Raw genomic sequence first — 13,795 nt, forward strand, 5'->3', positions numbered from 1 at the left:
AATGACCCCTAACTTCAGCAGCCTTTTCCTAAGGCCAAAAATCCCTTACACTAAATTGACCCACCATTTTTCTACTACCTCAACCCAATTTCCCTCTATAACGCAGGACAAATGTTACCAGATTTCTGCCCAGCCCACACCCTCCGTGTAACAATCCAAAAAAAATGAATAGAATAAATACTTAAGGTGATTTATTTATTAATTAAAATCTATTCATTAAGGATAAAATGGTCCTTTCATGTATTAATTAAAAAAAATAAGATTTTTAGTTATTAATTATTAATTATTAAATTAAATTGAGTAAGCCTTGCAAACTATCCTAGTTTTAAGGGGGGCACTATCTCACACAAACTCTCTCACACACCTAAACCTCTCTCTTTCTCATCCATTTTGATTTCTTTGCGGCAAAAACAGAAAAAGAAAATAATTAGAAAACAATCAAAAGTTCTCTACACTCAAAGAACTTACAATATATATATATATATATATATATATATATATATATACGCAAGCAAGCTAACTTAAGAAACGAAAAATTTCCATCATCTTCTCGACGGGATTGTGTTGAAGGTTAAGGGGAGGTTTTGAGTGGCACTTGGAAGGTGTGGAAAGCTACAACAAGGTATGGATTTTCTCTCTTGGAATCCTTTCTCCAAGAGAAATTTCTTTCTACAAAACTCAACGCATGAAACTAGGGTTGTTCCCTTTATTGTTGGACTCCTTATCCCTAGTCTCCTTCTGATTTCAATATAAATTAGTTAAGTATTCATGTTGTTGGTATGGTTGCTGGTAGCTAAGTGTGAAATATGATGTTCCTTATGATTTTATGTTTGTAAATAGTAAGCATGTTCAATGGTGTCAACTGAAAATGATGTGGTGCAATGTGTAAAATGTTGGTTGTTGTTCTCCATTTGAAGTCTTAAAATGGCTTGTTGTGTAAATTGTGGTGTTAAATGAAGTGTAAGGTGGCTGATATTAACTGAAAAATTCTAAGCTAAAACAACAATGAATCTATACCTAAGAATGTCTTAAACGAAGTTTGAAAGTACCTCAAAATGAACGTATGAATGTTGTTAGATAAAGGCTAGAAAATTTAATTAAATTTTCCAGCATTTGGTGATGGAATTTTCGGCCAGAATACTTGAGGTTGAGAGGTTTAAAAATATATTTAAAACATGTGGGGTTAGTGGGGATTGAATCCAAGACCTCACTACATGAAAGGTGAAAAAGATAAATAAATGAGAGGTATGGGATTCGAACCCACAACCTCTCGGCAAAACAAGAGAGTACAGAGAAATTTTAAAAAAATAATAAAAATAATACAAAAAATGAGAAGAGTGGGATTCGAGCCCACCACCTCTTGGAAGAATGAGAAGGTAAGGAGAAAATGTACATTAACTAAGGTGAGGCTGTGGGGATAGAACCCACAACCTCTTAAATGGATGAGAGAATTAGGAGAAAAATAAAGGAGATAATAAATGTGGAGAGTAGGGATTGAACCCACAATCTCTTGGATAGGTGAGAAAGTTAAGAGATAAATTAAAAGAAAAATAATGAGCTTGTGGGGGATTGAACCCACAACCTCCTTGCCTTAAAACGAAAAAGGGGAGGAGAACAAGAAAGAAATATTATAGGATTGATGGGAATCGAACTAGGGTCTCCCAAATCTGAAAATTGCATATATCAAGTTTAAAATAAGATTAAGTATTATTCAAGGGATTCGAAATCGGGTTCCCTTGCCCAATTCCGTATTGACAATTAAGTCATACGTAAACAAATATTTAATGAATGCTGCCTCTAAAGATTAAAATCAATATCTTGGTATAAACACAAGATACATAAGTCTTGTACTACATAATCTTAGGAAGATATGAGTCACTTAATAAACTATGAATGAAGCCTCATGGATTGTATGTATGGACCCATAAGTCTAGCATACGATTAAAAATAAGTGAACCTAAGATGTATGTAATGAAATGATGAAACCCTAGAAGGGTTAAGTGCGAGTGTAAGATACACTAAATGGCCAAGTGCATTGGCATATGACGAAATGAACAATGAAATGATAAAATGAACAATCAAGAAATGAAACCCTAGAAGGGTTAAGTAAGAGTGTGAAACACACTAAATGGTCAAGTGCATTGGCATATGATGAAATGAACATTCATGTAAAAAAGGGTGAGTAATTATGAAGAGAAAATGTGCTAATGTTAATGAATTTGGTGACAACATGATACGAGGCTAATGTAAAAGATGAGCGATCTTAAATGATCCTAAGTAAATGTTACTAAAACGTACTCACATATGATAGTGTAAAGTTAATGAAGAGACCAGTCTCTATGAATACTCTAATGAAAGTATTGAGATTAACACACTTAATACTAATGATGAGATGAGAAATCATCTATTGAGCTATGATTTCCTCATACTCAAAGCCAGCTTCCATGATGTATAATTTGAATGAATTAGAACTTTATACTGAGCACCGATAGGCTAGCTATGAGCGGTGATGCCTTCTTTCGGAAGGGCAAAGGTTCACGTAACTCTCATGAGATGAGACTGTACGGCTTGACGGGTATCAGTCTCCACACATCTCCTAGTCTTTGAACCTATACTGTCAATATAGGGATCTGGCGGGGTTAAATTCCCATATACGCTAGCATGTTATTGAGTCACTTTGGCTGGTGATTCCACCTCTTTTTGATGTGGGGGAGACAATGGATTTCTTGATGCTCACATGATCTATGTCGACTAAAGTTAAAGTTCCCAATGAATGAAGGAGGCCAGCCTCAAATGATGCACATAATGAAATGAATGATACCAAAAGTGTTAGGATAGGGTAATCAAACGGTGAGTTAGATTCAAGTAATGACATTAGGTCATTCTTGGTCATTGCACAACGAACCCGATGAAAGTCTTAAGGTACATCCTAGGTATAAATGGTGTTTACACTGGCCCATGAATGAAATGAAATGGAGTACGTATGAATGAACGAAGCAGACTCTGCGTTTGCTAAAGCGGACTCCCTAGTTGAGGTCCCATATGTTGCGCCCTCATTTCTGGAAAGTCTTAATGTTAAGTCCATGATTTCAAGGTCTCATGGCATATGAATGAATGATATGAAAGATGTTATGTTCTATATGTGATATGATATTTGAAATATGTTATATGTTGTTTGAAAAATGATAAGTTTGATGATGCATGTTACACTCATGGCATGACTTTCCAAATCCAAATTTGGCAGGTCCATTGACTTTTCTAATCAAAATTTGGAAAGTTCACTAACTTTGCTAATCTCAATTTGGCAAGTCCTCTGAATTGACTTTCCATAATCATGTTGTTAGGATAGAGCTTTTCTTTCTCATGCATGTCCTTGCTGTGTGCTTGCATATACCCATACTTAGTACAAGTGTGTATTAATCCCATACAACTCTATATTTTTAGGAGTAGGCACAGGTGGACGCTAGAGCTTACATGTAGATGTTGCAGCTATCCGGACGTGCAACTTTCATCCAGACTTGGTAGGCCCTCATGATTTCGAGGATGTCTACCGTTATTATCTGGCTTAGATGTAGGCTTTAGCTAGTGGAGCATGTTCCACTAGTGTTTCTTTCAACTTTCATTTCATACTTTGTATTGGTGCCGTTTTGGCAAAAATATGTTTAAGGCAATTATGAACTGTTTCTTTCATTTGATTATCACTATATTAGATGGTTGATTTGTGAACGCCTATGATGTTAAATTTAAAATGCTTAGCATGAAGTAAGAAGAATAAAAGTTCAAATTTTTTGCTAAAATTAACCTAGATTAAGTAAGAATGACGTATGTAGGCTTGTCTGCGACCTTTGAGAGGTCAACGACGCCGATCTTGTCTGGGGTCTAGATCCTGAGCGTGACAAAGTTGGTATTAGAGCCTTAGGTTGAATTCCGAGAATAATGAGTTCACACCTACCAAATTGAGTAGTTTCTAAGTCATGGTAGTGAAGTGCACCACTATCCTTGATTAGAGACTGCATTATGCATAGCAAAATTTCCCTTCTTCTGATCTTATCGTGCTTTTCCGAATGTTTGAGTTCTTGGTGTTATGAACGTGTCTAAAATCAATCCTTGTTGTTTTCAGAGAATGAACACTTGGAGAACTAAGGGTCTGAGGAGGGGAGGAGCAGCTACTAGGGGTAATCTGAATACACCCCAGGCTCCAGCTGAAGGAGTAGCCATGCCAGTTAACCCAACAGGGTTGACTGATGCTGAGGTGAGGGCATCTCTAGCCTAGATGGCACAGGCCATCACGATACAGGTTGAGGCTATGACTGCCCAAATCAACCGACAGGATGTTCAGAGGGAGAACCCACCGGTTCGCAGCATGTTGATAGACTGCGAGAATTCATGAGGATGAATCCTCCTATATTCAAAGGGGCTAAGACATCAGAGGATCCTCAAAAGTTTGTAGATGAGGTGCATAAGATCCTGGTGGCTATGGGGGCCACTAATATTGAGAAGGCTAAGCTGGATTCCTACCAGCTCAAAGATGTTGCACATACTTGGTGCAAGATGTGGCAAGATAGTCGTGTCTTAGGTGGAGTTCCAGTCAAATAGAAGCTGTTCAAGACAGCATTTCTGGAGAGATTCTTCCCCATAGAGTTGAGGGAGGCCAGGGTTGAGGAGTTCATCAACCTTAAAAAAGTCTATGATGGTCAGCGAATATTCCATGAAGTTTGTTAAGCTATCAAGGTATGTCACTGTCCTTAATATTTAATAGCAAGAATGAGGGAGTACTTAGTTTTGTTGGAATTATCCAGGTATGCTACTTCCCTAGTTTTGAATAGCAGGGATGAGATGAGCAGGTTTCTCATCGGAATCAATGGAGACATGAAGGAGGAGTGTCGGTCTGTGATGCTCCATGATAATATCGACCTTTCAAGGTTAGTGGTGCATGTCCAACAGGTAGAGGACAGCCGCAAGAGGAGAGGTGTTCGTGATGTTAGGAGTACTAGTCCTCAAGATCAGGTAGGTCCCAGCCATGGAGACAACAAAAACAATTTTGGTGTCCCTGAGCAACCCAGGTTCAAGAAGGGGCAACAGAGTTCTGGGAATTCTAACCCTCAGAGGAGTACAACACCTACAGGAGGCAGACCTGAACCCAAAGGGGGCAATGGAGGTGAGATGCAGCGTCATAAGAAGAACTGTGCTAAGTGAGGCCGAGCTCACAATGGAGAGTGCAGACAGGGAACTAATGCCTATTACGGTTGTGGTAAGAGCGGACACATGGTCAGAGACTGTCCATAGAACAAAAGTCAGGTTGGATGTAATGCTCGGCCTAGGCCTAACCCTCAGAGTGCAACAGCAGCCGAACCTCCCAAGAGGAACAGATTCTATGCCCTGAAGGGCAGGGAGGAGCAGGAGAAGCCCGCTGATATGGTCACAAGTATGCTGCAAGTATTCTTAACTTCTATATATGCTCTACTTGATCCAGGGTCTACGCTTTCCTCTGTGAATCCTCTTCTTTCCCTTACCTTTGAAATACTACCTGAAGTTCTACATGATCCTATAATGGTTAGTAAGGCTTTAGGAGAAAATGTAAGAACTGATAGGGTATACAAGGATTGCCCAATAGTTGTGAGTAGTAAGACTATGTGTGCAAACTTGATTGAGTTACCCATGTATGATTTTGATATTATTCTTGGCATGGACTGGCTTCACAGTTGTTATGCGTGCTTGGACAGTCGTAGTGGAGTGGTGAGGTTTCACTTCCCTGATGAAGAAGAGTTAGTCTGGGAGGCGTATAATTCGAGTCGTCCTAATACCTTGATTTCAAATCTTAAGGCCAATAAAATGATGTCCAAGGGGTTACTATGTCATCTTGTGAGTGTTAATGATTTAAATCATAACATTCCTTCCATAGACTCAGTGCCCGTAGTGAATGAGTTCCTAGAAGTGTTTCCTGAAGATTTACCCGGAGTCCCTCCCCTTTGAGAGATTTACTTTGGTATTGACTGAGAACCCAATACTAAACAAATCTCGATTCCTCCATATAGAATTGCTCCAGAAGAACTCAAATATTTTTAGCTGCCGTTAAAAGATCTCACTTATAAAGGTTTCATTCAGCCGAGAATATCCACGTGGGGCGCTCCAGTGTTGTTTATAAAGAAGAAAGATAGGACCCTTAGAATGTGTATCGATTATCGGCATGTCAACAAAGTTATTATAAAGAATAAGTATTCACTTCCTAGAATAGATGATTTGTTCGATCAACTCCAGGGGTCTAGTTTCTTCTCTAAGATTGATCTTCGTTCAGGGTATCATCACCTTAGGGTTAGGGATGGAGATATTCCAAAGACAGCCTTTCGTCATGATGTTCGTTATGAGTTCTTTGTTATGTCATTTGGTATCACAAATGCACCGTCTGCATTAATGAACCTCATGAACAGTGTTTTCCGTGAATATCTTGACTCCTTTGTCATAGTATTCATTGATGACATTCTCATCTACTCTAAGACCAAGGAAGAGCATGAACAGTATTTGAGACTAACCTTGCAGGTACTTAGACAGCATCAGTTGTATGCCAAATTTAGACAGTGTGAATTGTGGCTGAGATTAGTGACCTTTCTGGGTCATGTTGTGTCCGATCAAGGTGTAGAGGTGGACCCCAGGAAGACTGAAGCTGTTAAAAACTGGCCAAAGCCTCTTATTCCCACTGACATTCGTAGCTTTTTGGGATTGGCTGGTTACTATCGCAAGTGTGTGGAGGGCTTTACTTTCATTGATGCCGCATTGACAGCTCTGACTAAGAAGAAAGCTAAGTTTGAATGGACAGAGACTTGTGAGAAGAGTTTCCAGGAGCTCAAGGACAAACTCACTTAAGCCCCGGTGCTTACTCTACCTAAGTGTGGTGAGAATTACACGGTTTATTGTGATGCATCTAGGGTTGGTTTGGGTTGTGTTCTCATGCAGGCTGGTAAGGTGATAGCCTATGCTTCCAGACAGCTCAAGGTTAATGAGAAGAATTATCCCACTCATGAGCTGGAGTTGGCAGCTGTGGTGTCTGCACTGAAGCTGTGGAGGCATTATCTGTATGGAGTACACGTGGATGTGTTCACAGACCATAAGAGTCTCCAATATTTGTTCACACAGAGAGAGTTGAATCTACATCAGCGCAGATGGTTGGAGCTATTAAACGATTATGACATGAATGTGCACTACCATCCAGGTAAGGCTAATGTTGTGGCTAATGCTTTGAAAAGGATGAGCATGGAAAGTACATCCCACATTGAGGACGAGAACAATGAGTTGGCAAAGGAGGTACACAGACTGGCCAGACTGGGTGTGCGGTTGGTTGACTCTACTAGTGGGGGCGTTTCAGTTCACCCTAGTTCTGAATCATCCTTGATAGTTGAAGTCAAGAACGGTCAACATCTTAATCCTGTGTTAATGGAGCTGAAGGACTCAGTGTTGTTAAAAATGAATGAGTATTTTGCTTTGGGAGATAATGGCATACTTAGATGCCAGGACAGGCTGTGTGTACCAGATATGGATGATTTACGGACCAGGATTCTGGCAGAGGCCCATGGTTCCAGATATTCCATACATCCAGGTTCCACCAAAATGTATCATGATCTTAAGCAGATTTATTGGTGGGATTGCATGAAGGACATTGCAGAATATATGGCTAAGTGTCCTAATTATCAACAGGTTGAGGCAGAACATCTTAACCCTGGTGGTTTGACTCAGATATTGAGGTTCCGACTTAGAAGTGGGAGGCCATTAATATGGACTTCGTGGGATGTCTTCCGAAGACTAGGATGCAGCATGACTCCATATGGGTTATTGTGGACAGATTGACTAAGTCTGCCCACTTTATCCCTATGAAGTCTACTTACAGGGCCGAGGATAATGCGAGACTCTACATTGATGATATTGTGAGATGGCATGGGATTCCTTTGTCTATCATTTCATATAGAGGAGCTCAGTTTATTTCACATTTCTGGAAATCTTTCCAGAAAAACTTGGGCACACAGGTAAAACTTAGCACTGCCTTTCATCCTCAGACAGATGGGCAGGCAGAGCGCACCATTCAGACATTGGAGGATATGTTGAGAGCGTGTGTGATTGACTTCAGAGGTAATTGGGATGACCATCTGCCTTTGATAGAGTTCTCATATAATAATAGATATCACTCCAGCATTGGGATGGAACCGTTTGAGGCATTGTATGGTAGGAGGTGTATATCTACAGTTGGGTGGTTCGAGGTTGGAGAGTCAACCATTTTGGGTCCATAGATCATTCATGAGGCCTTGGAGAAAGTTAGAGTGATTAGGGACAGGTTGACTACTGGTTACAGCCGACAGAAATCAGATGCAGACAACAGAAAGCGTCCCTTAAAATTTCATGTTGGTGACCAGGTTTACTTAAATATATTGCCAATAAAAGGGGTGATGAGATTTGGTAGAAAAGGGAAGCTGAGTCCGAGGTATGTGGGGCCATATGAGATCCTACAGCGTGTGGGTGAGGTGGCCTATGAGTTAGCATTGCCTGCGGAGCTAGCTTCTGTTTATCCAGCCTTTCATGTCTCTATGTTGAAGAAGTTTCTAGGTGATCCAGCATCAATCCTACCTGTTGAAGGTTTGGGGGTTTGTAAAGACTTGTCCTATGCGAAGGTACCTGTTGAGATCTTAGACAGACAGGTCAAGCGGCTGAGGAACAAGGAGATTGCCACAGTGAAGGTATTGTGGAGAAATCATCTTGTTGAGGGTGCTACATGGGAGGCTGAGGTCGACACGAGATCCCGCTATCCTCATCTTTTCAGCTCTAGAGGTTAGACTTCCCACTCTTAAGCCTATGTTTCTTGACCTCTTCGTATTTTGTTGCTATAGGTTGACTGTGCATAGAGATTATGTTATGATCTTATTGGCATTACGATGTGTAATGGTAGTGTCATTCGGGGATGAATGTTCCTAAGGGGGGGATAATGTAACAATCCAAAAAAAAATTAATAGGATAAATACTTAAGGTGATTTATTTATTAATTAAAATCTATTCATTAAAAGTAAAATGGTCCTTTCATGTATTAATTAAAATAAATCAGATTTTTAGTTATTAATTATTAATTATTAAATTATATTGACTAAGTCTTGCAAACTATCCTAGTTTTAAGGCGGGCACTATCTCACACAAACTCTCTCATACACCTAAACCTCTCTCTCTCTCTCTCATACATTTTGATTTCTTTGCTGCAAAAACAGAAAAAAATATTAGAAAACAATCAAAAGTTCCCTACACTCAAAAAACTTACAAAAAAAAAATAAAACCAAGCAAGCTAACTTAAGAAACGAAAACTTTGCATCATCTTCTCGACGGGTTTGTGTTGAAGGTTTTGGGGAGGTCTTGGGAAGCACTTGGAAGGTGTGGAAGGCTACAACAAGGTATGGGTTTTCTCTCTTGGAATCCTTTCTCCAATAGAAATTTCTTTCTACAAAATTCAACGTATGAAACTAGGGCTGTTCCCTTTATTGTTGAAATCCTTATCCCTAGTCTCCTTCTGATTTCAATATAAATTAGTTTAGAAATCATGTTGTTGGTAAGGTTACTGGTAGCTAAGTATGACATATGATTTTCCTTATGATTTTATGTTTGGAAATAGTAAGCATGTTCAATGATGTCAACCGAAAATGATGTGGTGCAATGTGTAAAATGTTTGTTGTTGTTCCCCATTTGAAGTCTTAAAATGGCTTGTTTGATAATTGGAATTATTGTACATAAGGTGTGTAAATTGTGGTGTTAACTGAAGTGTAAGGTGGGTGATCTTAAGTGGAAAATTTTAAGCTAAAACAACAATGAATCTACACCTAAGAATGTGTTAAACGAATTGTGAAAGTACCTCAAAACGAACGTATGAATGTAGTTAGATAAAGGCTAGAAAATTTAATAAAATTTCCAGCATCTGGTGATGGAATTTTAGGCCAGAATACTTGAGGTTGAGAGGTTTAAAAATATATTTAAAACATGTGGGGTTAGTGGGGATTAAATCCAAGGCCTCACTACACAAAAGCTGAAAAAGATAAATAAATGAGAGGTGTGTGATTTGAACCCACAACCTCTCGGCCAAACAAGAGAGTAAAGAGAAATTTTTTACAAAAAATAATAATGAGAGGAGTGGGATTCGAACCCACCACCCCTTGGCAGAATGAGAAGGTAAGGAGAAGAAGTAAATTAAACTAAGGTGAGGCTGTGGGGATTCGAACCCACAACCTCTTGAATGGATGAGAGAGTTAGGAGAAAAATAAAGGAGAAAATAAATGTGGAGAGTGGAGATTGAACCCACAATCTCTTGGATAGGTAAGAAAATTAAGAGATAAATTAAAAGAAAAATAATGAGCTTGTGGGGGATTGAACCCAACAACCTCCTTGCCTTAAAATGAAAAAGGGGAGGAGATCAAGAAAGAAATATTATGGGATTGATGGGAATCGAACTAGTGTCTCCAAATCTGAAAAATGCAATTATCAAGTTTAAACTAAGACTAAGTATTTTTCAAGGGATTCGAAATCGGGTTCCCTTGCCCAATTCCGTATTGACACATAAGTCATACGTAAACAAATATTTAATGAATATTGTCTCTAAAGATCAAAATCAATATTTTCGCATAAACACAAGATACATAAGTCTTGTACTACATAATCTTAGGAAGATATGAGTCAATAAACTATGAATGAAGCCTCATGTATTGTATGTATAGACCCATAAGTCTAGCATACGATTAAAAATAAGTGAACCTAAGATGTATGTGATGAAATTGATAAACCCTAGAAGGGTTAAGTGCGAGTGTAAGATACACTAAATGGGCAAGTGCATTGTCATATGACGAAATGAACAATGAAATGATGAAATGAACAATGAAGTGATGAAACCCTAGAAGGGTTAAGTAAGAGTGTGAAACACACTAAATGGCCAAGTGCATTGGCATATGATGAAATGAACATTCACGTAAAAAGGGGTGAGTAATTATGAAGAGAAAATCTGCTAATGTTAATGAATGTGGTGACAACATGATATAAGGCTAATGTAAAAGATGAGAGCAATCTCAAATGAGCCTAAGCAAATGTTACTAAAACGTACTCACCTATGAGAGTATAAAGTTAATGAAGAGACCAGTCTCTATGAATACTCTAATGAAAGTATTGAGATTAACATACTTAATACTATGATGAGATGAGAAATCATCTATTGAGATATGATGTCCTCATACTCGAAGCAAGCTTCCATGATGTATGAGTTTGAATGTACTGGAACTTTATACTAAGCACCGATAGTATAGCTATGAGCGGTGATGCCTTCTTTCGGGAAGGGCGAAGGTTCACGTAACTCTCATGAGATGAGTCTGTTCGACTTGTCGGGTATGGGTCTCCATACATCTCCTGGTCTTTGAACCTATACTGCCAATATAGGGATCTGGCGGGGTTAAATTCCCATATATGCTAGCATGTTATTTAGTCACTTTGGCCGATGATTTCACCTCTTTTCGGTGTGGGGGAGACACTGCATTTCATGATGCTCACATGATCTATGTCGATTAAATTTAAAGTTCCTAATGAATGAAGGAGGCCAGCCTCAAATGATGCACATAATGAAATGAATGATCCCAAAGGTGTTAGGATAGGATAATCAAACGGTGAGTTAGATTCAAGTAATGACATTAGGTCATTCTTGGTCATTTTACAACGAACCCGATGAAAGTCTTAAACTACATCCTAGGTATAGCTGGTGTTTACACTGGCCCATGAATGAAATGAAATCGAGTACGTATGAATGAACGAAGCAGACTCTGTGTTTGCTAAAGCAGACTCCCTAGTTGAGGTCCCATATGTTGAGCCCTCATTTCTGAAAAGTCTTAATGTTAAGTCCATGATTTTAAGGTCTCATGGCATATGAATGAATGATATGAAAGATGTTATGTTCTTTATGTGATATGATATGTGAAATATGTTATATGTTGTTTGCAAAATGATGAGTTTGATGATGCATGTTACACTCATGGCATGACTTTCCAAGTCCAAATTTGGCAGGTCCATTAACTTTTCTTATCCAAATTTTGAAACTTCACTAACTTTCCTAATCTCAATTTGGCAAGTCCACTGAATTGACTTTCCATAATCATTTTGTTAGGAAAGAGCTATTCTTTATCATGCATGTCGTTGGTGTGTGCCTTCACATACTCATACTTAGTACAAGTGTATACTAATCCCATACAACTCTATATTTTTAGGAGCAGGCACAGGTAGACGCTAGAGTTTACAGGTTGACGTTGCAGCTATCCGGACGTGGAACTTTAATCCGGACTTGGTTGGCCCTCATGCTTTCGAGGATGTCTACCGTTATTATCTAGCTTAGATGTAGGCTTTAGCTAGTGGAGCATGTTCTACTAGTGTTTCTTTCCACTTTCATTTCATACTTTGTATTGGTGCCGTTTTGGCAAAAATATGTTTAAGGTAATTATGAATTGTTTCTTTCATTTGATTGTCACTATATTAGATGGTTGATTTGTGAACGCCTATGATGTTAAGTTTAAAATGTTTAGCATGAAGTAAGAAGACAAGAAGTTCAAATTTTTTGCTAAAATTAACCTAGATGAAGTAAGAATGACGTGGTAGGCTTGTTTGCGACCTCTGAGAGGTCAACAACGCCGGTCTCGTCTGGGGTTTAGATACCGAACGTGACACTCCGACCTGACCCTTTTTTCTGTTCAACAAAGAGAGGTCAGAAGCGTTAACAACGACAACAATTCTTCGCACCTCACGCGAGAACACGTAAGGAAGAGTTCACGGAAGAAGCCGTGACACGCGAAGTAGTGCCAAACGTCATTCGTCTCCAAGCATCAATTTGACGGAAATTGATGTTTCAACGTTTCTTTCTTCAGCCCCGTGCTGCCTTCCTACAACGGTTTTGGTTGTGGCAGACTGGAGGCTTGTCTTTTGCAGCGGCATCTCGTCCTTGCTTGCCTCGAGATCGAGACACAATAGGAAGCTAGGACACATAGTTCAATCTCAGCCGTAAATTCTACCTTTCATCTTCCGGAAATGGTTTGAAGATTTCAGGAAAAGGCGTTTAGCCTGAATGGTGAAAGTTTTAGGGGTTTTGAATTTCAAATTGAGCCTTCCCTCATAAGATTTTTTGATGGTTACCCCCCCCCCCCATTTCCAAACCCTGAATCCCTCCTATATATATATATATATATTCCGTATCCATCACAGAAGACGGGGCTTTTTGTTTGGACGATTTTGTGGGAGAGAAATAGGAAAAACAGTGAGACTTTTGGTTTGAAAATTAGTGTGAGAAAAGGTTGAAAACTTGTATTGATTTTATTCTGGTTGGGAACTTTTTTTTTAGTAAAACATAAAGTTATTAGGAACTCGTAGTGATACACTCGAAAATACATCTCTGAATAAGAGAACCTCTCGGATTTTTGCCTGGTTCCCTTTGGTTGTTGTACGTATCCGGTGTTTGGCGTGGTCAAAGTGTTGCTCTGCACGATCCAGCCCCTGTTTCGCTGCACCCTAAAAGGTAAACGACTCTTGGTTTTCTTTTGCTCTTCTTCTTCGTTTCTATTTTGATAAGTCCTTAATCGTAAAATATTCGTTGTTGGTTACCAGATGAGTCCATATGGCTCGCTGGCCATATTTGTTTCTTTTTTGAGTTTATGTTTCTTCCTTAGCTTCTTGACCGATGTGCTCATTCTTATTTTGGTTTATTTATTCGTTAATCGCATTTGATACTATCCTGTTTATATTCCATTGATAATATCCT

Source organism: Solanum pennellii, chromosome 5 (assembly GCF_001406875.1).
Source record: "Solanum pennellii chromosome 5, SPENNV200".
Taxonomy (NCBI): domain Eukaryota; kingdom Viridiplantae; phylum Streptophyta; class Magnoliopsida; order Solanales; family Solanaceae; genus Solanum; species Solanum pennellii.